We start from the raw sequence: 25049 nt of genomic DNA, 5'->3' as shown, positions 1-25049 counted from the left end.
TTTTAACTTCACCTGTGACTACCCTCGCCTTGGGACACTCACCTTTGCTCCGCGCAGCCGATTTTACCGCTGCCGCGGAATTGCCGCCATTACCAGGGAAGCCCTTGCCCCAGGCCACGCCCACTGCCGCTCGGCCACGCCCTTTCCCACTATATAAATCGCGCCCGACCTTCAGCGCGTCTTAGAAGGGAACTGACTCCTGAGGCGGAAGCCGGGAGTACTGTTATTTTAAAAATTTACTTGTGTGTTTTGTTTTTAACTTCACCTGTGACTACCCTCGCCTTGGGACACTCACCTTTGCTCTGCGCAGCCGATTTTACCGCTGCCGCGGAATTGCCGCAATTACCAGGGAAGCCCTTGCCCCAGGCCACGCCCACTGCCGCTCGGCCACGCCCCTCCCCACTATATAAATCGCGCCCGACCTTCAGCGCGTCTTAGAAGGGAACTGACTCCTGAGGCGGAAGCCGGGAGTACTGTTATTTTAAAAATTTACTTGTGTGTTTTGTTTTTAACTTCACCTGTGACTACCCTCGCCTTGGGACACTCACCTTTGCTCCTCGCAGCCGATTTTAACGCTGCCGCGGGATTGCCGCCATTACCAGGGAAGCCCTCGTCCCAGGCCACGCCTACTGCCGCACGGCCACGCCCCTCTCCACTATATTAATCACGCCCGACCTTCAGCGCGTCTTAGAAGGGAATTGACTCCTGAGGTAGAAGCCGGGAGTACTGTTATTTTAAAAATGTACTTGTGTGTTTTGTTTTTAACTTCACCTGTGACTACCCTCGCCTTGGGACACTCACCTTTGCTCCGCGCAGCCGATTTTAACGCTGCCGCGGGATTGCCGCCATTACCAGGGAAGCCCTTGCCCCAGGCCACGCCCACTGCCGCTCGGCCACGCCCCTCCCCACTATATAAATCTCCCCCGACCTTCAGCGCCTCTTAGAAGGGAACTGACTCCTGAGGCGGAAGCCGGGAGTACTGTTATTTTTAAAATTTACTTGTGTGTTTTGTTTTTAACTTCACCTGTGACTACCCTCGCCTTGGGACACTCACCTTTGCTCCGCGCAGCCGATTTTAATGCTGCCGCGGGATTGCCGCCATTACCAGGGAAGCCCTCGCACTAGGCCACGCCCACTGCCGCTCGGCCACGCCCCTTCCCACTATATAAATCGCACCCGACCTTCAGCGCGTCTTACAAGGGAATTGACTCCTGAGGCGGAAGCCGGGAGTACTGTTATTTAAAAAATTTACTTGTGTGTTTTGTTTTTAACTTTACCTGTGACTACCCTCGCCTTGGGACACTCACCTTTGCTACGCGCATCCGATTTTAACGCTGCCGCGGGATTGCCGCCATTACTAGGGAAGCCCTCTTCCCAGGCCACGCCTACTGCCGCACGGCCACGCCCCTCTCCACTATATAAATCACGCCCGACCTTCAGCGCGTCTTAGAAGGGAATTGACTCCTGAGGTAGAAGCCGGGAGTACTGTTATTTTAAAAATGTACTTGTGTGTTTTGTTTTTAACTTCACCTGTGACTACCCTCGCCTTGGGACACTCACCTTTGCTCCGCGCAGCCGATTTTAACGCTGCCGCGGGATTGCCGCCATTACCAGGGAAGCCCTTGCCCCAGGCCACGCCCACTGCCGCTCGGCCACGCCCCTCCCCACTATATAAATCTCCCCCGACCTTCAGCGCCTCTTAGAAGGGAACTGACTCCTGAGGCGGAAGCCGGGAGTACTGTTATTTTTAAAATTTACTTGTGTGTTTTGTTTTTAACTTCACCTGTGACTACCCTCGCCTTGGGACACTCACCTTTGCTCCGCGCAGCCGATTTTAATGCTGCCGCGGGATTGCCGCCATTACCAGGGAAGCCCTCGCACTAGGCCACGCCCACTGCCGCTCGGCCACGCCCCTTCCCACTATATAAATCGCACCCGACCTTCAGCGCGTCTTACAAGGGAATTGACTCCTGAGGCGGAAGCCGGGAGTACTGTTATTTAAAAAATTTACTTGTGTGTTTTGTTTTTAACTTCACCTGTGACTACCCTCGCCTTGGGACACTCACCTTTGCTCCGCGCAGCCGATTTTACCGCTGCCGCGGAATTGCCGCCATTACCAGGGAAGCCCTTGCCCCAGGCCACGCCCACTGCCGCTCGGCCACGCCCTTTCCCACTATATAAATCGCGCCCGACCTTCAGCGCGTCTTAGAAGGGAACTGACTCCTGAGGCGGAAGCCGGGAGTACTGTTATTTTAAAAATTTACTTGTGTGTTTTGTTTTTAACTTCACCTGTGACTACCCTCGCCTTGGGACACTCACCTTTGCTCTGCGCAGCCGATTTTACCGCTGCCGCGGAATTGCCGCAATTACCAGGGAAGCCCTTGCCCCAGGCCACGCCCACTGCCGCTCGGCCACGCCCCTCCCCACTATATAAATCGCGCCCGACCTTCAGCGCGTCTTAGAAGGGAACTGACTCCTGAGGCGGAAGCCGGGAGTACTGTTATTTTAAAAATTTACTTGTGTGTTTTGTTTTTAACTTCACCTGTGACTACCCTCGCCTTGGGACACTCACCTTTGCTCCTCGCAGCCGATTTTAACGCTGCCGCGGGATTGCCGCCATTACCAGGGAAGCCCTCGTCCCAGGCCACGCCTACTGCCGCACGGCCACGCCCCTCTCCACTATATTAATCACGCCCGACCTTCAGCGCGTCTTAGAAGGGAATTGACTCCTGAGGTAGAAGCCGGGAGTACTGTTATTTTAAAAATGTACTTGTGTGTTTTGTTTTTAACTTCACCTGTGACTACCCTCGCCTTGGGACACTCACCTTTGCTCCGCGCAGCCGATTTTAACGCTGCCGCGGGATTGCCGCCATTACCAGGGAAGCCCTTGCCCCAGGCCACGCCCACTGCCGCTCGGCCACGCCCCTCCCCACTATATAAATCTCCCCCGACCTTCAGCGCCTCTTAGAAGGGAACTGACTCCTGAGGCGGAAGCCGGGAGTACTGTTATTTTTAAAATTTACTTGTGTGTTTTGTTTTTAACTTCACCTGTGACTACCCTCGCCTTGGGACACTCACCTTTGCTCCGCGCAGCCGATTTTAATGCTGCCGCGGGATTGCCGCCATTACCAGGGAAGCCCTCGCACTAGGCCACGCCCACTGCCGCTCGGCCACGCCCCTTCCCACTATATAAATCGCACCCGACCTTCAGCGCGTCTTACAAGGGAATTGACTCCTGAGGCGGAAGCCGGGAGTACTGTTATTTAAAAAATTTACTTGTGTGTTTTGTTTTTAACTTTACCTGTGACTACCCTCGCCTTGGGACACTCACCTTTGCTACGCGCATCCGATTTTAACGCTGCCGCGGGATTGCCGCCATTACTAGGGAAGCCCTCGTCCCAGGCCACGCCTACTGCCGCACGGCCACGCCCCTCTCCACTATATAAATCACGCCCGACCTTCAGCGCGTCTTAGAAGGGAATTGACTCCTGAGGTAGAAGCCGGGAGTACTGTTATTTTAAAAATGTACTTGTGTGTTTTGTTTTTAACTTCACCTGTGACTACCCTCGCCTTGGGACACTCACCTTTGCTCCGCGCAGCCGATTTTAACGCTGCCGCGGGATTGCCGCCATTACCAGGGAAGCCCTTGCCCCAGGCCACGCCCACTGCCGCTCGGCCACGCCCCTCCCCACTATATAAATCTCCCCCGACCTTCAGCGCCTCTTAGAAGGGAACTGACTCCTGAGGCGGAAGCCGGGAGTACTGTTATTTTTAAAATTTACTTGTGTGTTTTGTTTTTAACTTCACCTGTGACTACCCTCGCCTTGGGACACTCACCTTTGCTCCGCGCAGCCGATTTTAATGCTGCCGCGGGATTGCCGCCATTACCAGGGAAGCCCTCGCACTAGGCCACGCCCACTGCCGCTCGGCCACGCCCCTTCCCACTATATAAATCGCACCCGACCTTCAGCGCGTCTTACAAGGGAATTGACTCCTGAGGCGGAAGCCGGGAGTACTGTTATTTAAAAAATTTACTTGTGTGTTTTGTTTTTAACTTTACCTGTGACTACCCTCGCCTTGGGACACTCACCTTTGCTACGCGCATCCGATTTTAACGCTGCCGCGGGATTGCTGCCATTACCAGGGAAGCCCTCGCCCCAGGCCACGCCCACTGCCGCTCCGCCACGCCCCTCCCCACTATATAAATCGCGCCCGACCTTCAGCGCGTCTTAGAAGGGAATTGACTCATGAGGCGGAAGCCGGGAGTACTGTTATTTTAAAAATGTACTTGTGTGTTTTGTTTTTAACTTCACCTGTGACTACCCTCGCCTTGGGACACTCACCTTTGCTCCGCGCAGACGATTTTAATGCTACCGCGGGATTTCAGCCATTACCAGGGAAGCCCTCGTCCCAGGCCACGCCCACTGCCGCTCGGCCACGCTCCTCCCCACTATATAAATCGCGCCCGACCTTCAGCGCGTCTTAGAAGGGAATTGACTCCTGAGTCGGAAGCCGGGAGTACTGTTATTTTAAAAATGTACTTGTTTGTTTTGTTTTTAACTTCACCTGTGACTACCCTCGCCTTGGGACACTCACCGTTGCTCCGCGCAGCCAATTTTAACGCTGCCGCTGGATTGCCGCCATTACCAGGGAAGCCCTCGCCCCAGGCCACACCCACTGCCGCTCGGCCACGCCTCCCTCTGTTCCCCTTAACGATGTGCTTGCCCCGGCCATGCAGCGGCCGCATGCAGAGGGCGTGCCGTATGCGCGCAGAAGGCGCGCCAAAGGCAAGCCCGTCTGCGCCCGTCCGCGCCAGGCCGGGCCCCAGGGCCATCCACCCTGCTCAGCCCATCACATACTCGCTCAACCAACTCTTGGCCTGCCACGGTGACTGGCCTATCAGCCCTCTCACCATGGACCGGATCCACTCCCTTGATATTGCTCAACTAGCAGCTCCCAACTGCTCATATCCATACCCTGACCCCCGTGTGGTGTTATTACGTTCAGCCCCTTCACTCTCACGCTCCCAGCACGTGGAAGGCCTCCCCTCCACGGATTTAGTTTCCCTCCTCAATACCCGGTCTGCGGTCAAGCATCAATTAGAGCTCTTTGACCTTCTCGAGACCACTAAACCTGAGATTTTACTTCTCACGGAAACCTGGTATAACGCTGCTTCCTTACCTGACATCCTCACTTCCCTTCCGGAGCCCTACTACATCCTCTGCGCTGACCGCCCGGAGGGGAAGACCGGCGGTGGTGTGGCAATGATAGTGCAATCTAACTTTCAATTCCAGCCCATTGCCCACCAATCCATTCCTTCCGTCGACCTTCTGATTGTACGCTCCACTAATCTTGCGATTCCACTCACTCTTTTGCTTCTTTATCGCCACCCCTCAACCTATGCCCCATTTCGTTCCAGCCATACAGGATCTATTGGCTACCCTTGTGATTAACAACGCTGCTGTTCTCCTTTTGGGTGACTTCAATTTTTGGCCGGGAGATCCACGTGAAGATACCATGTCCAAAGATTTCTCCGACTCCCTCCATTGCCTGAACTTTACACCTCACATCTTCTCTCCCACCCACATTCACAGTCACATTCTTGACCAAGTCTGGTCCATTAATCTCTCGATCTTGCCGCCCGCGATATCCCCTTGTGTTTGGTCCGACCACTCTCTGATTACCTTTTCCACCCCCCTGGGGAAGATTAATACTCCTCCTCTCCCCAAAAATATCTTTGCCCGCAACTGGAACAAGGTAGATCTAACCGCCTTAGGCCATTCCCTAGCCTCTTCCGCTCCCACCCTGCCAGGAATGCCCCCTAACAGGCAGGTAACTACCATTGATAACTGGCTCTTAGAGGCCTGCAAATTAGTCGCACCTCTCAGACGAGTGAGAATGCGCCATCCCCATGACGCCAATTGTTGGTTCTCCGACACCCTGAAAGCCCAAAAGCTGGCACATCGGTAGGCGGAGCGCCATTGGCGTCGCAGCTACGGTCCAGATCTCAAGACTCATTACCTGACTCTCCTTCGGGCCTACAAAAACGCTATAATTACTACCAAGTTCGAACACCTCTCTCAGAAAATCCATCAGGCGGTCAATAAACCCAAGAAGATCTTCACAATTGTGAATGAGCTTGCCGCCTCCGACAGAGTTGCACCCAGACCCATCCCCTCCCAATTCCTCTGCAACAACCTCAATGACTTCTTTATTGAAAAAATCACTACTATAAAGCAGAACATCCCCCTGGCACCTCCCTCCTTCTTCTGCCCTTCCTTACCCCCACTTGCCTCCTCCTTAGACCAGTTTCCCGCAATCTCAGAAGAGACCTTCTGTTTCCTGTTGGGAAAGGTCAAAACTGGCTCCCCTGCCGATGCCTGCCCTGCTCACATCCTTAGGGAAATCTTTTCCCACTGTCCGGCCCCCCCTCTGACTCTGCTTAATGCCTCTATCTCCCTAGGTACCGTACCTGACGCGTTCAAATCTGCTACGGTTGTTCCTATCATAAAGAAACTTGGTGCGGACCCCACCATCCTATCCAACTTTAGGCCCATCTCACTCCTTCCACTCCTAGGTAAAATCTTGGAGAGCCACAGCACCTCCTCACTTTCTAACTACATTGAGACTCATCACCTTCTAGCTTACCACCAGGCCGGCTTCAGGCCGGCTCACTCGACGGAATCTGTCATTCTCTCGGTGGTCGATGAGCTCAGACGTAGTGCTGACACCAACTCCCCTCAGGCCCTAGTCCTCCTCGATCTCTCCGCTGCCTTTGACACGGTGTGCACCTGTTACAACGCATTTTTTACAACGCACTACTGTTACAACGCATCCATTACAACGCGGATACTGTTACAACTCATGTTTTTACAACGCATTTTTTTACAACGCAGGTACCTTTACAACGCATACCATTACAACGTAAGTATTGGTAAGTATATAGTTATTTTTTAAATGTTATATGTTTGGGGTAAAGGGGTATTTTTAGGGGTTAGGGTCAGTTTAGGATTTTTGGGTAAAGGGGTATTTTTAGGGTTCAGGGTCAGTTTTCAGTTTTTGGGTAAAGGGGTATTTTTAGGGTTCAGGGTCAGTTTTCAGTTTTTGGGTAAAGGGGTATTTTTAGGGTTCAGGGTCAGTTTTCAGTTTTTGGGTAAAGGGGTATTTTTAGGGTTCAGGGTCAGTTTTCAGTTTTTGGGTAACGGGGTATTTTTAGGGTTCAGGGTCAGTTTTTAGTTTTTGGGTAAAGGGGTATTTTTAGGGTTCAGGGTCAGTTTTTAGTTTTTGGGTAAAGGGGTATTTTTAGGGTTCAGGGTCAGTTTTTAGTTTTTGGGTAAAGGGGTATTTTTAGGGTTCAGGGTCAGTTTTTAGTTTTTGGGTAAAGGGGTATTTTTAGGGCTCAGGGTCAGTTTTCAGTTTTTGGGTAAAGGGGTATTTTTAGGGTTCAGGGTCAGTTTTTAGTTTTTGGGTAAAGGGGTATTTTTAGGGTTCAGGGTCAGTTTTTAGTTTTTGGGTAAAGGGGTATTTTTAGGGTTCAGGGTCAGTTTTCAGTTTTTGGGTAAAGGGGTATTTTTAGGGTTCATGGTCAGTTTTTAGTTTTTGGGTAAAGGGGTATTTTTAGGGTTCAGGGTCAGTTTTCAGTTTTTGGGTAAAGGGGTATTTTTAGGGTTCAGGGTCAGTTTTTAGTTTTTGGGTAAAGGGGTATTTTTAGGGTTCAGGGTCAGTTTTCAGTTTTTGGGGTACAGGGTAAAAATAAATTAAATTTTATTTTAAATTAAATTATTTAATAGTAAATAAATTACATTAAATTACATTGCATTTTTTTGGGGGTTGAGGGTCAGTTTTGAGTTTTTGGGGTACAGGGGTACAGGGTAAAAATAATGTTATATTTTTTATTAATTTACAATAATTAATTTAAATTATATTTCATAAAATTACTTTAATTTATTTTTGGGGTTTAGGGTCAGTTTTCAGTTTCTGGGGTACAGGGGTACATGGTAAAAATAAAGTAATATTAATTTAAATTTAAAATAATAAACGGAAATTAAATTATTTAACATTACATTAAATTATATTTTTAAAATTAAGTTACTATTATATTATTAATATTAACATATACTTACCTATACTTACGTTGTAATGGTATGCGTTGTAAAGGTACCTGCGTTGTAAAAAAATGCGTTGTAAATACATGCGTTGTTACAGTATCCGCGTTGTAAAAACCGCTTTGTAACAGTATGCGGAGCAAAAGTCCGCGTTGTAACATCATATATCCCTTTGACACGGTCGACCACTCCATCCTTCTCGATCATGTCAGGGGCACCGGCATTCGAGGATCGGCTCTGGCCTGGCTCACCTCCTTCCTGGCAGACCGCTCTCAGGCTGTTCGCCTTGAGGGCTTCATGGCCCCTCTGCGCTCGGTTACCTGTGGAGTCCCCCAGAGCTCCTCACTTTCCCCCCTCTTGTTTAACCGCTACATATACCCGCTCATTGTTGCTTTACATTACATGGAGGTCACGGCGTTCAACTACGCCGATGACCTCCAACTTATTTTCAATCTCACCCCCTCTTCTGTTTCTATCTCCACGGTTCACTCCACTCTTACCTTCATTTATAACTGGATGAATCTCAACCAACAAAAACTAAACCCCGATAAAACGGAGCTTGTCCTGATCGGTGGCCCTTCTAATCCTTGGTCCTCAGCTTTCTGTCCCCCCATCTTTGGTTCTCCCCCGTCTCCCTCTGCTTCTGTGAAAACCTTGGGCATCAAAGTCAGCCAAGATCTCTCTCTGCGACCTCAAATCAGCTCGGTGGTCTCCTCTTGCTTTCTTTCCCTGAGAACCATCCGCAAAGTCTCATGCTACTTCTCAGCCGAAGCCCTTAAAATCATCACTCTGGCAATTATTCTATCTCGCCTAGATTACGGCAATGCCCTCTATATAGGCATTCCTGCCTATGAGCGCCGACCCCTACAGCTCATCCAGAATCAAGCAGCATGCCTCATTTATAGGCTCCCTAAATCCAGTCACACCACTCCCAAGCTTAAAACCCTCCACTGGCTTCCCATCAGGGAACGTTCACTTTTCAAGATAGGCTGCCTGACTTTCATGTCCCTTGCCGGCACTGCCCCTGCATTTATCAGATCCAAAATCACTGCTTATACTCCAACCAGAATCCACCATTCCTCCACCCTGCCCCTCCTCCAGGTCCCCCGCTTCCACAAAAAGAAATCGGGTGGATCCAGGTTTTCGACACTCGCTCCACTCTTGTGGAGTTCCCTCCCCTTAGCCATCAGATCCACCCCCTCTTACCTTGACTTTCGGGCAGCTTTGAAAACCCAACTCTTTTCTTCTGCCTACTCTTCTTAACACCTACCCTCTCTTAACACCCCTTCCCTCTACAGCGCCAAGAAACCGCTTGGTAGTAGAGCGCTCTACAAATACCTTCAACTTCAACTTTAACTTCAACTTCAACTCTCTAAAAACAAGCACAATATCTACTGCCTACTCACTGACAGACAATCTGACTTACCCTTCATAAATGAATCATGATTAGGAGATGACATGGCTTCAGTGTTGTATGGAGCCGGTCCACCAGACTATCAAACTGTCACACAAAAATCGCATAGGCAAATAGGAGGTTGACTAGCTGAATTCAAGGAAACAATAAATCTCACAAAAGCTGATGTCCTATCCGTACAAGGTTGTGAGGCCCTCCTTCTTTGTAGACCCCCACCTAGCAATGCAACATTCTCAGACATGTTTCTAGACTCAATTTCAAACCTTATGACACTACACTCCAGCCTAGGCATCCTTGGTGACGTATACATATGGTTTGATAAACCCAATATGCTGCATCCAAGAGCTATCATCACTGACCTAGACATGCTGAACCTACATCAGATCATCCACAAACCCACACACATCGCTGGACGCATCCTAGATGTCAATTGTGCTAATCCAGAACTAGTTACCTTTCAAAGGATTACTTTAGTCACATGGTCAGATTACCATCTGGTAGCTTTCCAACACATAACACCACAAATCATCAAGCCTAAAGCCACCATACATGCAACCACTTATCAAACATGGAACTAACACAATTTTGAATACTTAGAAACACAATTAAACTTCAACACAGATCTGGACGCAATAAATTCCATTCAAAAACATTATAAGTGGCTCCAAGAATCCTTTGATAACCAAATACCTCTAAATAAACCCAAAACAGGACAAAAGAAAACAAGCACCTTGGAGGAATTCAGAACTGATAAAGATAAAACAACAAATGTCAAAGCTACAGCGGACCTGGCTCCAAACAAATAGTAATGAAGACAAACTTCACTTACACAAACTTAACAGAGTATACATGTTAACAATCAAAAAAACTAAAAAAGCACAATTCAGACAGAATGCCAAATGCTAAAGGGTAAATAAAGAATTTTATAAAATTCTCACTACATTTCGTAAACCTTTTTCTCTTTGTTAAATGATTTTTTATTAAAGATTCAAATAGCAATAACAAAACAAATAGCATTCGAGAAGAGACACATGCATCAAGTATTGCAACTGAAAAGAAAAACTTAAGTAATGAAAAGATTGTTTTGTCATTTTATATAATAAGAAAGAATATATAAAGGGAAAATAAAGTATGAAGAGGAGCAAGAAGGAATAGGATAGAGAAAAGAAGTGGGAAAACCAAGGGAAGAGAGGAGAGGGGCGTGGCTTGGGCGCCGATGGCGATGGTCGCCTGAGAGCTCGGCTCCGGGACTGAGCCCGTGATTATCCTGTAAATCGGAGGCTGCGGGGCACCCCAGACCCCGCATTCTGCTGAACGGACCGACGGAGACCTGCCAGGGCCCTTGGCGCGGCCTGAACGAGTGCTGATCCGGCGTAAAACCGAAGTTTGCGGAGTTGCGGAGTGCGACCCAACATGGCGCCCGGACTTCATTGTCCCCCTGGCCGGATCCATTGAACTGGAGGAGCGTCACCGGCGGCGGCTCGCCCCTGGCTTTGCCATCCCCCAGTGATCTGTGTTCTGGATATCGGTCAGATCGGACTTTTTACAACGAGAATGCACTTGGTTGGGTGACTGGGCGGATGCCCACGCTATAGTGGATCCCGCATGCGGACGTCTGGTGTTCCCGGCGGTGGCCCCACTCACGACACGGCACCTAGCTAAATTTTCCTGGCCAATCCACTTCCATGGGAGGCGCGACCCTCTGGCGCCACAAATCGTCCGGTGGAGTTGGTGACCCTCACCCCGGGACTTTAGCGGCTGTGCGGACCTGCCCGACCTGGCGGCGGTTGTCTCCGCCTCCTCATTGGTGCCCTCGGACGACGTGGTGGTGGCGCGAGCCGAGGCGAAGAAGGTCCAACAGGCCCTGGAGAAGGAGATCTCCGGTACTCGATTTGAGGTCCAGTAACCGGGAGAGTCGTAGCCGGAGCCTACACTCGGAGACGCCTGCTCCTGGACCAGCACGGAGTGCCCCCGGCGACATGGGGAAACCTAGAGGAGCCAAGGGGACTACCCCAGCCGCCTCAGACTCGGAGACCCAGGACAAAGAGGAACGTGGGGACCCAGAGAGTTCTGGTGGTGCATCGATGCAACAGCAATTTGACCGCGTCTTAGAGGCGATAGCGACCACGCGATCGGCCCTCCAGCAGGACATTGCCCAGGTAGCGACGAGCCTAGGTCTCCTTAGAGCGGACCACGGCAAACTTTCGGACCGGGTCAAGGAAGTGGAGAGCTCGGTGAAAACCTTGGAGCCGGCGCAGCGAACCTTGGCTGCGACTATGAAGGATGCCTTATCCCGGATTGCGACCCTGGAGCAGAGAGCGGAGGATGCGGAAGGCCGCAACAGGAGGAACAACATCCGTGTGGTGGGCCTTCCGGAAAAGATCGAGGATGGCGACATGGTGGCATACTTGGAGGCCTGGCTCCGTGACACGGTGGCCCCGGAGGGGCTATCCTCCTTCTACACCTTGGAGCGGTCCCATAGAGTCCCGGTGAGGCCACCGCAGCAGGGACGTGCCCCGAGACCAGTGGTGGCGCGGTTATTGCACTTTCGGGACAGAGACTTAATCCTCAATGCCGCCAGACATAATGGTCCATTCAAAGTGGCGAACAGTCAGGTGAACATCTTCCCGGATTACACCTACGAAACTCAACGCAGGCGGTTCTCCTTCCTGGCGGTCAAGCGCGAGCTCAGGAGCGAGGGCATCCAGTACTCGCTCCTCTATCCTGCAAGGCTCCGCATCATTGTCGATGACAAAACTCAATTCTTTGACACCCCGGAGGATGTCTGTGCCTGGCTCGAGCTTAATAGAGCGGGGAAAGATGGCTTCGGCTCCTCATCCCAGCAGGCGGAGGAGCCGGAACAGAGACGGCGATCCAGGAGTATTCAGAATCGCCGTGGCCGCTCGGGGGGGCCCTCAACTGCAGAGACGTCGACGGAGCGGAGGGGAGTGCTGGAGGTGTTATCTGCGTTATCTGGCTCACGGGACGATGCCATTGAGGAGGAAGCAGACCCGGGTGACGAGGGGGCACCAACGGACTCCGAGGACTCGGTGACTGATAGCGCCCATACACCGGTGATCACACCGAAATTGGTGGAAGACCTTCTGGATGGACAGGGGTAACGGGGTGAGCTACCTCATTTTGGGAGGGGGCCCGGCAGGGGGGTGGCGGATGCCGTCAATTGATGCTGACAACTGGGGCAGGGAGGGTGGGGTGCCCTGTTTTTGCCCCGAGGGTTTTCGGCACTGTTTTGGGCTTGCTATAGTCCTGGTAGCCTGAGCGTCGAGGGCCCACTGCCTCCGCCCGGCTCGCACCTGGCCCTTAAGGCCTTCCTACGGTGGCGACCGCAGGATTAGTAGGGGTTATTGGGTTGTTGGAGGGTATGGTTTGGATGGGATCTAGATGGTGCTCTTTGGGTCCTGTTCTGGGGAGGGTGGATGGGGGTCTAGTTCATTCTTGGGTAGTTCGGTTTTGGTTGGGGAAAATGGCCGCCATCAGTGCTGGGGTGATTGATGTCCTTTCTGTGTTGGGACCCAGATGGGGAGACTTTGCGAGAACGATATGGGACAATGGCTGATGTTGCTAACTTGAAATGTGTTACTTGGAACGTGCGGGGGCTTCATACTATGTCCAGGCGCCACAAAGTCCACGCTTATTTAGTGCGTAGGGGAGTGCAAATGGCGCTGCTGCTGGAAACTCATCTGAACAAGGCGGAAGGGGCGGCGCTACAGCGTAGATGGAGGGGGCAGGTCTTTTGCACATCGTACTCCGCGTATGCCAGAGGGGCGCTGATATGGGTTAGAGCTGGGGTCCCCTTCCAGGTCACGAAAACAGTGATAGATCCAGAGGGGCGCTACGTGGCTATCTCGGGCACTTTGGGAGGGAGGGACTTGAACGTTTGCTGTGTGTACGCTCCTAATATAGACCAGACTGCCTTCCTTTCCAGGTTATCGGGCTCGTTGGCCCACTTCTTCTCCGGGCCCCTTCTGCTCGGGGGAGATTTCAACTCAGTAGTAGACGTAGACACTGACCGCTCGCATCCACCCCTTCCCGATTCTCCGGTTCGTCGCATGGCTAAGGGTCGTAAGGACTGGCAGACCCACTGGGGTCTAACGGATATCTGGAGGGCGCACCACCCCACATCTAGGGACTATTCCTACTTCTCGAGCCTCCATGAGTTGCATGTTAGACTGGACGGATTTCTTGGATCGCCCGAACTGGTTTCGGCAGCGGTCCGGTCTGAATATTTGTCCAGAACCATTTCAGACCATAACCCACTCCTGCTGGACCTTCGCTGGTTCCCCGGGGCGCCGGCGGTGCCCACCTGGAAATTACGGCCCGAGATTCTTGAGGACAGTGTTTTCAGGGCGGACCTAGGTGATAAGGTCTCAGAGTACGTTGCGTCCAACGGCGGCACCGCGAGTACGAGAGCGTTAGAGTGGGACGCTTTTAAGGTAGTGGTGAGGGGTTACTGTATTTCTAAAAAGGTAGGCATGAGGCGAGTTATCCTCGCCGACCTAGATGCAGCGGACCGGAAACTCCGCGAGCTGGAAATTCGCCGCCCCGGGCGCCCTGAATTACAGGTACGCACGGCGGAGGCGAGGGAGACGGTGGCGGCGGAGGTCGAACGGCTTCGCTGTTTTGACTACAAGGCCTATACGGTCCGGTCCATCGCGGAGGGGGATAGATCGAGCGCGTTGCTGGCATGGTTGGCCAACCCTACGCGTCAGTCCTCATTGACGACATGTATGCGTAAGGCAGACGGAACCGAGGTGTACACTCAGCCGGAGATTCTCAGCTGCTACCGGCATTATTACGAACGTTTGTACCGCAGTCGCTCAGCCCGAGACCCTGACCTGCTCGATAATTATTTACGGCCACTGGAACTCCGAACAGTAGAGCAAGAAGTGGCGAAAGCCCTGGGGTCCGACATAGAATTGGGAGAGATCCGCAGTGCCATTAAACGGATGGCGAGGAATAAGACCCCGGGCCTGGACGGCCTGCCTGTGGAGTTTTATGCAGCTTATGCTGACCTCCTAGCCCCTAGGTTATTGGTAGTCTACAGAGAGGCGAAGAGGCTCGGGTGGCTCCCGAGCTCGATGTGTGAGGCGTTGGTGGTTCCTCTCCTCAAGCCGGGAAGGGACTCGTCCGACCCGGGGTCTTACCGTCCCTTATCGATGCTGACGGTGGACTATAAAATACTGAGCAGTATCTTGGCCTCGAGGCTGCTGGGGCACATGAGCTCCCTGGTGCATGAGGACCAAGCTGGTTTTATCCCTAGGCGTAACACGACTATGAACATTCGCAGGTTGTTCCGCTTGCTAGGGGAACCGTTTGTGGATGCCCCGTCCCCGGTTGTCTTATCGGTGGACCTAGAGAAGGCTTTTGATAGCCTGGAATGGGACTACCTTTGCACTGTGCTACGGAGATTCGGCCTCGGTGAGGGCTTCATCAGATGGACCACGGTTCTCTATGCTTCTGCATCGGCCAGGGTTCGGGCGGGACCACTGATTTCCTCACAATATCCGGTGGAACGAGGCACGAGGCAGGGGTGTTCGTTGTCCCCACTTCTCTTTGCGCTGGCGGTGGAGCCACTCGCGCTGCATCTTCGATCGGGAGCCCATTATACGGGCCTGTGGACTCCTTCGGGCCCGCACTACGTTTCGCTGTATGCGGACGACCTGTTGCTCTTCCTAGAGGACCCGCTCGCCGCCCTACATGGAGCGGCGACGGCGCTCACGGAGTTTGGGGAGGTCTCGGGCCTCCGGGTGAATTGGTCTAAGACCTGTCTTTTCCCGGTGCGCAAGGGCGCCCCCGCCCCTACTCTAAGTAGGGAGATCAGATGGGAACCCGACTGCTTTAAGTACCTGGGGGTATACGTCTATCACGACCCATCCGACCTCCTGGATGGGAACATTGCCCGCAGCACTCGAGCACTTCGAGGCTGTATGGACTTCTGGGCCACGCTGCCGCTCTCGGTGGCAGGGCGGATCGCTTTGCTTAAAATGGTGGCGCTTCCCCGGCTGTTATATTACTTCCGGACACTGCCGATCTGGGTCCCTCCGGCCACGTTTCGACTACTAAGATCTATGATAGTCGGATTCCTCTGGGGCTCGGGCCGCCGACGGGTGGCCCTCAGGACCCTGATGAGGCCGAAAGATGAGGGTGGGCTTGCGGTGCCGGACTTTGAAAAGTATTATTTGGCGGCGCAGCTCCAGACCTTCACCCAGGAGATCGCCCGGGAATTCCGGGGCCCAGAAGACAGGAGGGGGACGGGTATGGCCAGGCATGTTCTCTCCTTCATAGCGCTGCGACAACGTTTGGCCCTACGGGACTTGTCGCTGGAGGAGCGGACCGTTCGCCTGTGTTGGAACCGGGCTCACGCCCGAGGCCATCTGAGAACACCGTATGCGCCCGAAATACCTTTGGGGATGCTGACGGCCCTCCCCCATGGCGGCGATTGGTCACGATTGGCGGCCTGGGAGGACGCCGGCTTACAGCTAGTTGGGGATCTGTATGAGGACGGGGCGCTCTTGCCCTTTCAGGAGCTTATTGATCGCTTCGAGATCCCCCGTGGCGACTTTCTGCTGCACTCGGCCATTGTCCGAGCGATCCAGGCGCACTGGAAAAGCGGGCAGGAGGAACCCACTTTATCTCCGGTGTGCCAATACGTGATGATGTCTGCGGGCACGGTGAAGGCGGTCACTTGCCTTTACGGCAGACTGATCAACGAGGGATTGGCTCCTCTCACTACTTTGAGAAACCGCTGGGAGGAGGACATTGGCAGGGAGATCCCGGAGACGACCTGGTCCCAGTTGATGCGGCGAGCCTGGAAGGGCACACGCCACGCCCGCTTTCAGCTGGTCCACTATTACGTGCTCCATAGAGCATATCTGACCCTGGTGAAAATTAGGCGATATTTTGCCACGAATTCGGCGGATTGCCCTAGGTGCCTAGCCCAGGAGGCGGACCTCCTCCACATGCTATGGGCCTGCCCGGGATTGTCATCCTACTGGGTAGAAGTGGGGAAGACCCTGGAGGAGGTGACGGGGAGGTCCTTATCATTTGACGCGGCGGTGGGACTCCTACACTGGTTCCCTCATACCCCCAAGAATAAAATTTCCAGCAAATTTATCGACCTAGGGCTCCTCCTTGCTAAACGAGAGGTGACCAGGAACTGGAAGGCACGAGTTGGTCCGACAGGAAGCCGATGGCACAGCGAGCTCTTGAATTGGGCGGCGGGGGAGGGCACGCTGAGATACCAGCTAGCTTGGAGGCAGCGTAATGAGAAGGCGCAGGAGGCAGCGTTGGAGTGGGAAACGTTAGTGCAGGCCCTTAGGGATTATTGCGCCCCCAGCGACTCTGAAGGTGAAGAAGCGGCTCGCCCCATATCCCGATAAACGATTGCACTATTAGTCCTGTTGCTTTCCCCGTGGGTCCCATAGCAGATCCTGTTGCGGTTGTTACCAGGCGCTGATGGCGGGGGTTGGGTGGGGTTTTCTTTGGTTAGTAGTGTTTTGTGGGTGGGGTTTTCCTTTTGGGTTTATAGGCTTGTTTGGAAAAGCAGATGACGGACAGTGGATCATCCGGACCAGCTCCGACGTCCTTCTGAGCCCCCATTGACTTTCGCCGCCCGACCCCAGGGTTGTGGGCCGGATGGCTGTGTAAGAAACTTACAGCGCGGGGACGGAGGGTTGTATCTCGCTGATATTGCTTGTGATATAATGCTGGTCGATTATGTAACGATTTACTGATTCCTGCAATAAAAATATATTTAAAAAAAAAAAAAAAAAAAAAACCAAGGGAAGAGAGGAAAAGTTGATTAAGGTAATGAGGAGTGTGAGGAGAGAAAGGGAGTAAAAGGTTGCCAGAATAATTAGATTTCATCTTCTGATGTAACTTCAATGAAAAAATATATATATTCTATGTTCATCACAGGTAAAATTCCACCATGTTAACAAAGATAATTTAGAAACATCTTTCCAAAAAGAAAAGAAAACTTTAAAAACAAGTGCAATAAAAGAATCAAATAACAACAGTTTAGGAGATAGGTGTTCAAAGTTAGATGATAAAGAACTTAAGAAAACATTTTGGAAAGTTAATGGTATATTACATTTGAAAATCTTTAAACATTTACACCAAAGGGTGTTCCAAAACATATTAACATGAGTACAATAATATAACAAATGTGTTAAAGAACCATTGCTTATGAATCATGATGAACATAGTGAAGAAGCAGGTGAATCAACTTTAGAAATACATTATGGGGTAACAGCAGCCCTTTTATAAACAGAAAACAGGGACTGTGTAATACAAGCAGCTTTGGAGGTATTATATATTTTAAGCCACATTCTGTCCCAGAATAGTGGAGAAAATGATGTTGGTCGATCTGGTTCCCATAGTTATTCAAGAGAACTTTTAGGTTTAACAGGGGAATGTGACAGTAATGTTTTATTTGTATAAGGAGCTTTAGGAATGGAATCATGGTGAATCAAATCCAAAGGCGTCAGAGGTATAGGTGTGACTGAGATATAATAAGTGAGTTAGAAAAAAGGAATGGAGAAAAGAGGAAATAATTCAATCTCCCTTAAGAAAGAGTTAGGTAAGAGGTATTGAATTTGTAATTGAGGAAAATATATAATATAAATGTTTTTCATAAATTGGTCAACAAACGTACTACCCTTCTCTTTTCAGTGTGTAATGTAAAAAGATTTATGACAAATTTAGTAAATTCATTATACCAAATTGATGGATGAGGATAAAAAGCATTGTTGGAAATCAGGAGTAGTAGAACATTTTGTAGGTAGTAAGTGATGTGAATTTTTTAAAATGGGACTTTTGGATATTAAAGTACAATTAGACATATGATTGATATCTTTGAATAAAGAAAAATTTAGTAGGCACTGTTCAAGTGTAATCCATTGTGTGGTAGGTTGAATCTTGAAACTTGCGAATCGAGGCATAAAATTGCCACATCAGAAAGGCAAAATCATAAAGTTTAAAATTAGGAAATCTTACACCTTTTTCATTTTATTTGGCATTTGAGTTTACAGAGGGCAATATGTGGGTGTTTATTGTTCCACAGGAATTTTGTACAAATAGCATCAATCTGTGCAAAAAATAATTAGGGATATGAAAGGGTAACATCGAAAGGACGTGTTATAATCATCATTTTAATGGCATCAAGTCTATCCCACCGCAATAAATGTAGAGGAGAACAAGTTGAAAGCAAAGTTTATATCTTACATTTTAATATCATAAAATGATGGCTATGCATGTTAGATATACTGGATGGACACCATGTAAAGTTAGTATTCATGAAGATATCTTGATAACAAAGGGAATTTGGGGAGAGGATGTAGCCTTACAGCTAGAGCGGTGGACCTTGAAGCTGGGGAACCGGGGTTGAGCCTCGGTAACGGCGCTCAACATCCTGTGATTCTGGGCAAATCACTCAATCTCCCTGTGCCTAACAAAAATGAATGTGTGCATCTGTAACAAAACTGGTGCTCATGTAAAGCGCTTTGATACCGGTTGTCTCGGGTCTAGTTTGCGCTATCTATAACTCTAAAAAAAATAATTAAATACAAATTCAATGGTTAGAACTCAGTTTTGAAAAAATTAAGTTTATATCCAGGAATACTAGAGTATAATGTGATTTCATGTATGAATGGGTTCAAGGAGGTCAAGAGGTTGGACATATAGATTAGAACATCATCTGCGTAGGCACATCACTCAAAATCTAGGGAACTTTGTTTGAATCCAGGGATGAGTGTATTATAAAGGATACATTCAAGGAATGGTTCGAGGCAAAGAACAAACCAGGGGAAAGGGGGGGCAACCTTATCTAGTACCTCTATGCAAAGTAAAATATGGAGAAAAACAACCATTGACAAAAACATTACCATTAGGGTCAGAGTATAGTAATATTATGAATGAGATGAATTTTGGGCAAAAGCCAAACCAGCGAAGAGTGCTGAACATAAATTGCCAATTAATGCTGTCAAAAGCTTTTTCAATATCCAGGGATGCGTAAGGAATAATTGTTTTTACAGCCATCACAAAGTTGTTAGAAAACATCCTTGCATTGTCTGCAGCAAGTCGTCCCTTAGTAAAGCCAGATTGATCAGGTTTGCAAGAAGGGGTACAACAGTTTCTAGGCGAGATGCTAGGATCTTGGCAAAAAGTTTGCAATCGTACTTAATCAATGAAATGTCCCAATATTTTTTGCAGGGAGTGTGATCTTTTTAGCTGACTTGGGGATAATGATAATAACAATCAAGGCTTCCAAAATGGAGCCACTAGCCCTGAACTCAAAAAAGAAAGTAATTTAAAAGGTCTAATATTTTGGAGGTAAAACATTTACATAGGGAAGAAATTAGTTAGATAGAAAATCCATCAGGTGCCTTAGCTCCTTTCAGGGATTTGAGTGCATTTAAAATCTCCTGGAATGTAATATCTCAAATATATGGGAGGGAGGTTTAGGGAGACCAATTGCAAGTGTGGTATATCAGGTTCTAATGGGGTGTTATTGTCTCTATATAATGTTTTGTAATAGGATTGGAAAGCATTAGAAATATCAGAGTCAGAAATTGAAGTGATATTTTTGTAGATTCATTAAGAATGGAGCCTTTGGGAACATAGTGACTATACATAAGAAAGGCAAACCCAAAACAGACTGTACCTCATATAGGCTGATCTCCCTCCTTAATGCTGAACCCAAGATCCTTGCCAAAGTATTAGCTAATCGAAGAATTAAAATAATTTCTGACCTGGTACACCCAGATCAATCCGGTTTTATACTGCACAGGAACACGGCCTTAAATCTGCACCGAGTACACAGGGTCCTTGGTAGGGCGGACACGATTCTGGAACCGGCTATCCTTGTCTCTTTAGATGCCACCATGGCGTTCAACACCATTGAGTGGCCCTATCTTATAGCTCTCCTTCGAAAATTTGGGTTCAGTCAGAAATTCTTTCAGTGGGTGCGACTCCTATATTCGGCACCACTGGCACAAATCGTGGTTAATAATAAAAAAATCGGACGCTTTTAGTTTGAGTCGAGGTACCCGTCAGGGATGCCCACTTTCCCCCTCCTGTTTGCTTTGGCATTGCAACCTTTGGCGTTGTGAATCGGACAAGATCCAGTCATTCGTGGTATGCATTGGGAATCTGAGTGGGAGGACCACATCTCGCTTTACGCAGATGATGTACTACTCTACTTAACCTATCCCAAACGATCCCTAACTGCAGTTCTAGATATATTGGTGGTTTTCGGCAGGTTTTCTGGATTTACGAACAACTGGACCAAGTCCCACCTCTATGGTCTACAGGGAGGTCCACCAGATCTGCCCCGTGACCGTCCAATCTAGATCACTGCCGCAGGATTCAAATACTTGGGGATTTATCTTTCCCTAGACTCTAAAATTCGGTATGACAAAAATCTCCTTCCTCCACTACTACAGTTAAAACAAGATATAACCAGTTGGAAATCTCTTCCCATCTCTTTATTAGACAAGGCTGCCCTTTTTAAGATGATGTCCATCCCCCGTTTTCTCTGTGTCCTTCAAAACTCGCTTGACCCTGTTCCATTGTGTCAGAGGCTTTGTAATGTGTCACCAGCAGAAGCACACTACTGAATGAGGCCGGATTGTCCTAAAAAGGAGCAAGCTGTTAGGAAAGGGACTGTACAAGGCGCCATAACTCTGGCTGTGGGGTTGTGTGGAGGGGGCTTGTGAACCACTGCTGATGGCACCGATCTGGTGCATATGAAGGTGAGAGCAGGAAGAACCACAACACGATTGATCCAAACCTCACAGGGCTCTGCCTACTTACGGCTCACTGGTACACCCAACGGAGAGGACCAGAGTTTACACTGCCGAGCAGCGGTGCTGGAAAGCGGCTTGAAGTACGAACTCAGGTGGCTAGTAATCGAAGGTGGGACGACGGCGGTGGATATGTTTTAATAGTACTAGAAACCTGCCTCCTTGCCATACATTACTATAGGATTTGTGGGCCTACAGCTGACGACCAGTGTACTAGAACGTGCGTTGTGCGCTGCTACTTTTGCAGGAACTTGTAGAGCTGGGCAATAGTGGCGGAACCCTGAGTATGGTTAAACCCAAGCGGAAAACAGAAGGGGCCATGGATTCGGAAGCGCAAGACCGGATGACGCAGGGTCCCGCGGACCTGCAACAACAGTTGGAACGCATCTTGGAGGCTATTGCGGCAACGCGGGAGGCCTTACAGCAGGACATTGCTCAGGTGGCGACGGGGCTGGGGCTCCTACGTGCAGATCACTCCAAACTGACGGACAGAGTGAAGACAGCTGAAGACGCGCTACAAGAACTGACTCCGGCCCACGCGGCCCTTGAGGGTAAAATGGCGAATGCTTTGGAACGTATACAAATCCTGGAGAAGAGAGCCGAAGATTCCGAAAGCAGAAACAGGCGCAATAATATACGCGTCGTGGGCCTTCCAGAAAAAGTTGAAGGGAGAGATATGATCAGATATCTAGAATCCTGGCTACAAACGACAGCGGGCTTATCCACTTGAACGAGCACATCGTGTCCCCGCACAGCCTCCACAACCAGGCCGCCTGCCGAGACCTGTGGTTGCAAAGTTACTCCATTATAAAGACAGGGATCTATTGCTCCAAAAAGCACGTAGCGCAGGGCCGTTCTCAGTAGATAACAGCAAGGTGACATTATTCCTGGACCACACATTTGAGACACAGAGGCTCCGTGCATCCTTCCTGCAAGTCAAGCGAGGACTCAGAGCCGAAGGGATTCAGTACTTCTTACTTTTCCCAGCAAAGCTAAGGATCATAATGGACGGCACAACGCACTTCTTCCATACGCCTGACGAGGCTTGGGCATGGCTAGATACCTACAAAGCGGGCACGGACCGCAAGGAGCGCCGCGAGATGGCACCTCAGAGGGCCCCACAGGTGCGGAAATCGCAGAGAATATGTCGGAGGCGACAGGGATCGCAGAAAACGTCATTGTCTCAGACAGGCGAGGGGAGGCAGGCGGCCTTACTGGCGGGTTGGCGCTCTCTGGGACGCACAAAACTCAATCGACACAGGGAACTGAATCGGAAGGACTTAAAACATGCTCAGAAACGGAATTGTCGGAAACGGACAGCTTCCAGGACCCGAAGATCACACCGAGGACGGCGGATGGAGTACTGGATGCTTGGTGCAGGAGAGGATGCAAAGCTGACGGAACATTGAAGCTGCTCAGGACGAGGACATGGCGACCTAATGTTTATTGATGAAAGGGTCCGAATGTCGAGGTCTTCTACTACGGGATCGTGGCGGCGGGGGATGTGGGCTGGCGTAGCTGCCTGCCGCGCCAGAGTCGCACCCCACTAGCCCATAAGGCAAAGCCGCAGTGACTACTGCGGGGTATAGCTGAGTGTTAGGGTTGTTTCTTTGCGTTTGGATGGGGGCTGATAACCTGATATTGGGTCCTGTTCTGGGGGGGAAAGTTGGGGATGTTGTGTTGCAGGTGGGTACGTTTGGTGTGGGCAAGTGCTTGGAAACAGTAGAGGGGAGGTGGCTCATTACTTGAATTGATCTGCATTTCCTGGAACGTGCGAGGCTTACACACAATGACACGACGTCACAAAGTCCATGAGTATTTAATAAGGAGGGGGGTCTAGATAGCCTTCCTACAGAAAACTCATCTCACTAAAGTGGAGGGGCAGGCATTACAGCACAGGTGGAGGGGCCAGGTCTTTTGTACGTCGTACTCAGCATTTGCTAGAGGGGCACTGATTTGGGTGCGAGCTGGGGTTCCTTTTCAAGCCACACAACACGTTGTAGACCCAGGGGGCAGATATGTGGCAGTAGAGGGCCGATTGCATGTGAGGGACGTTACTCTCTGCAGTATATATGCACCAAACACCGATCAGGCGCACTTCTTCGAACACATTTCAGGCGCCCTAGCACATCATTTGACTAACCCGATATTGGCAGGGGGGACTTCAACTCACTCACGGATGTCGAACTACATAGATCTCACCCTCCGCTGGCGGACTCACCGGTGCGCCGGCTCACACAGAGTAGATTGAACTGGCAGGAAAGGTGGGGATTGGTAGATACATGGCGTAATCAGCACCCGAGGCATAGGGACTACTCCTTTTTTCCAGCTCTACATGAGCTCCACATTAGAATAAATGTGATTTTGTGCTCAGGAACAATGGCCTCAATGGTGGGACGGTCGGAATATCTGGCCAGGACCATATCCGATCACAACCCGTTATTGATATCTCTTAACTGGGAGATGGCTAGGTCGTCCATTCCTATGTGGTGCTTACGCCCAAAAGCGCTGGACAACCAGGCCTACCAGACAGCGATAAGGGAAGGCATAGAACACTATTTTGCAGAAAATGAGGGAACAGCGTGTTCTAGAGCAATGGATTGGGACGCCTTCAAGGTGGTGGTTCGAGGGTTATGTATCAGCAAATATGCAGGAATGAGGAAAGTGTTATTACATGATGTAGATAAAGCTGAGGAGAAACTGAGGGAGCTAGAACAACAATGACCAGAGCAGCCAACATTACACATACAACTGCTAGAGGCAAAGGAACAGGCAGCAGCGGAGGTGGAGAGATTGCGCAGTTTCAATTATAAGAATTATACAGCAATGGTACATGCGGAGGGGGATAAAATCGGATCGTTGTTGGCATGGCAGTCTGATCCGACACCGAGAGGTTGCCCAATACTGGCCCTGGGAACGGAAACTTGCACTATAGTGTACACCCAGCACGAGATCATGACATGGTTCTTGAACTACTAACAGTTGCTGTATAAGAGTAGCTTAAGTTTGGAGGAAGAAGCAATAGATGACTATCTGGAGAAATTCCAGCTTCCACATTTAGAAGAAGAACAGGCTAAATTATTGGGCCGGGAGGTCACATTGGATGAGACCCGCAGTGCAATCAAGCACATGGCTCGGAACAAAACTCCGGGAGTAGACGGATTACCGGTGGAATTCTATGTACAGTATATAGATCTGCTCGCTCCTCGTCTCCTCGAAGTATATAAGGAGGCTAAGGAGTTGGGTCAGCTGCCGCCCTCCATGCACGAGGCGTTGATTATAACCCTCTTGTACCCAGGTAGGATCGGGGAGGACGTAACATCCTATAGACCGTTACCCATGTTGACGACGGATTATAAGATACTGAGTAGGATACTAGCCACCAGACTATTAAGGCACATGACCACTCTTGTGCACTCAGACCAAGCTGGATTTATTCCAACTAGGAACACTCCCTCAAATATACGGTGGCTCATGAGGATAATGGGCACTGATCATTGTGCTCTTGACGCACTGGCGGTGCTTTCAGTGGACATAGAAAAAGCTTTTGATAGTCTAGAATGGACATATTTATTTAAAGTACTGGAACCATTTTGCCTGGGCACGCTGTTTGGGACCTGGGTCAAAATTTTGTATTCTTCGGCGGTGGCGAAGGTGAGGCTGGGGAAACTGATATCTGACCAATATCCGGTCCTGAGGGGAATG

The 25049-nt window shown here is 50.0% G+C and overlaps 1 protein-coding gene across 1 annotated transcript in view; it reads left to right on the top strand.

Annotated features, from left to right (window-relative positions):
- LOC147731162 (dynein axonemal heavy chain 11-like) overlaps positions 1-25049 on the top strand; it is a 962811-nt gene that overhangs the window by 355653 nt on the left and 582109 nt on the right. The window lies entirely within an intron of this gene.

The sequence above is a fragment of the Lissotriton vulgaris genome, chromosome 2_1, assembly GCF_964263255.1.
Source record: "Lissotriton vulgaris chromosome 2_1, aLisVul1.2, whole genome shotgun sequence".
Taxonomy (NCBI): domain Eukaryota; kingdom Metazoa; phylum Chordata; class Amphibia; order Caudata; family Salamandridae; genus Lissotriton; species Lissotriton vulgaris.
Note: the sequence above shows the minus strand (reverse complement) of the source record. Positions and strands in the feature narration are given on the sequence as shown.